Here is a 2,661-nt window from a genome sequence, read left to right on the forward strand (position 1 = left end):
CACCTACCCAAACCCTACCCAGATCCCATCGATCCCCTCCTCCCATCGCACCCCTCCTCCCCCATCTCCTCGCCACCGCCATCGACGGCGCTCCCCTCGATCCGTCCCACCGTCGTCTCCCTCCCTTAGATCGAGCTCCCCCTCCCCTCTCCCTCCCACCTCTCGAAGCTCTCGCGTCCCACCGTCGCGCACCGTGGTCCTCTGCAACTTCTACGGCGACGCGGCCGGACATGGTGGCCAGTACCCGTACTACTCCTACGTTGGTGGCGCCGACGCCTTGTGCCACTATGGCAGGCCGGCGACGGTGGCCGTGCCCATCAAGGAGGGCTTCCTCGACGACATCTTCGGCGCCCGTGCACATCAGGTGCAGTCGAGGTCCAGGTCCAAGTCCACCAAGTCATCGTCGGTGATCAGCTCTGACGAGTTCGGCTCCGGCTGCTCCGCCTTCCGGTCAGCGGCCACCAGCGGCGGCGCGGCAACGCTGCCCTCTCCTCCTTCACATCCAAGCTCAGATGAACCAAACGTCAGGTGCCATTCAGGCGACGCTGCCCTGTCCTCTCCCACCCAAGATCCCCATAGCAGTTCGATCTGTAGTTGTGTCATTAGGTAGCCAGATCCCCATTTCGTTTCCATGTAGTCGTAGCACCATCAGAGGTCAACCAAACCAATCAAGAAAGCAATGTGTTCATGTAGATGTAGTAGTTAATCAGCGTCAATGGCGGGCACCGGGGCGTTCTCGTAGATCCAAACTGGGCAACTCCAGTTATTAGTCAGTAGTTGCATTTGTTGTGATTCTGAACATGTTGTTCTATTATTGCACTGCATTCTGTACCATTCCGTCACAAGGTTCAGTTAAGATTCAGTTGCAAGCTTTGCATGTCGTTGAGATTCTAGAAGATGATTTGGTTCACTTCACCCAATGATTTGGTCATCATAAACTGAGCATATGCGGTTTCTTCAGGAACCCTCCTTATTGAAGTGTGCATCCATTCCATTGAGATGGCTATTGCAAGCAGCAAAGTTTTGTTGATAATAGTTCGTGTGCTTGCTCACTAACAACTTTGCATTTCTGCCCAATAACAGGTTCCACTTCTTGGTGGAGCGATGTGTGCGTGCACCTGGCATTTCTTCTACATCTCAGTGTCTCTCGAGGTAACATATTAACCTGAAGGCAAAGCAGTTGCATTCCCTTTTCTACTAATCATCGATATCACCTACACCGCAGGACTCAACCGTACCATACGCCGGGGGTCGTCGTGCTACTAATCGCCAGGCCACCAGCGCCGGTGCCGACCCCGACCAGAGATCCACCGCCGCCCAGGACCCCAAGCTGGTGGACGACTTCGAAGACACCGAAGCCGACACCAAATTTTAACTACCACCTCCAAATCAAATCATTGGTCTTCATTCATGGCTGTCTAGTACTGCTAGTTAATCCTGGGGCTTAATTATCATTCGTCCACATTTCATATTATTCTTGGAGTACCATACTGTAGCCTAAAATTATCAGGAAAGTTGTAGTCCCTTCTGCAACAAGTTTATAAATCCAATATCTTATTACAAATCCATTCAGCCAGTTAGATCTTAAGCCTTTGCAAGCTTGGATGATATGATCTATTATGTGAGCATTTTACTGAATCCTTCTGTTACTTCCATTTGTGTTTTATGATAAACTGATGTGTAACATTTTGCATAGAAGCAATTATATTTCTCTGTATTCAATAGTGAATTATATAACTATGATTTATGCACTTCACATGTATTTTCCCCATCACTCACCAAACGTAACATGCTAGTTGTATGTGCTTCAGCCATTCTTGCACTTGATTTCAAATCAGAGTGTGGTTTCTTTCTCTACGATTTTTCGGAGTGTGCGCTATTCGATCTGACGCGGCTCCACGACGCAGGGTGATCGAGGCGAGGGGAGAGGCCTGGGCGAGTGGACCGGCCCCATCGGTCAGGGTGGCGACCAAGGAGCTGAGGATGTTGAGGAGGGCGGTGAACTCCGACGGTCATGGAACGGCGGCTGGACATGTGTAGGTGCCTCGTCAACCCGTGAACTCTCACAGGGTAATTAATCCGGTTCCCTTTTGATATCTTCGCATCAATTCTGATGCACATCCCAGTAATCCTAGATTAATTTGGTTCTTTTGTTTTACTTATTGCAGGTGACACTGCTCTGGTCACTTATGTGGCTTATCGGATGCCTGCTATCATGAGATATCTCCTGGGTCGTGGTGCTGATCCAACTTGGACGGTGGAACAAAGAAACAATGAGTTTCTGTGACACAACTTTGAGGATTGGATTATAACGTGAATTGGTTTCTGATACTATGTCGCTCAAGTGTTAATTCTAGTCTTGTTTGCTCACAAATCGATGACTTTTGCTATTATTATAGTAGGCGCAATCAGCATGACTTCTTATGTGTTTTTTTTGCTATTATTATAGTAGGAGGTTGCTATTTTTTTATTAGAACAAACATGAAATTGGTTGCTCTATTAAGCAACTCATTTTTTGTGTGCTATTTCCTGGAGCTTCGAGTGAAGAGTAGGCTTGCAATGCCTGCCTTTTTTTGTTTGCTATTTTTATGTGTGCTATTCCCTTGTTTGGGATTTGCTCCCAATTCCATGGCATCTAGTTCCTATACTAATATACTTGTA

At 47.9% G+C, this 2,661-nt stretch overlaps 1 long non-coding RNA gene across 1 annotated transcript; it reads left to right on the forward strand.

Annotated features, from left to right (window-relative positions):
• The first annotated feature begins 1,080 nt into the window (after positions 1-1,080).
• LOC119359347 lies at positions 1,081-2,447 on the forward strand. The gene is made up of 3 exons (XR_005172483.1): positions 1,081-1,152; positions 1,226-2,070; positions 2,169-2,447. It is a non-coding gene; the product is annotated as an uncharacterized LOC119359347 (long non-coding RNA).
• Positions 2,448-2,661: the final 214 nt, after the last annotated feature.

The sequence above is a fragment of the Triticum dicoccoides genome, chromosome 2A (genome assembly GCF_002162155.2).
Source record: "Triticum dicoccoides isolate Atlit2015 ecotype Zavitan chromosome 2A, WEW_v2.0, whole genome shotgun sequence".
NCBI classification, from domain to species: Eukaryota; Viridiplantae; Streptophyta; class Magnoliopsida; order Poales; family Poaceae; genus Triticum; species Triticum dicoccoides.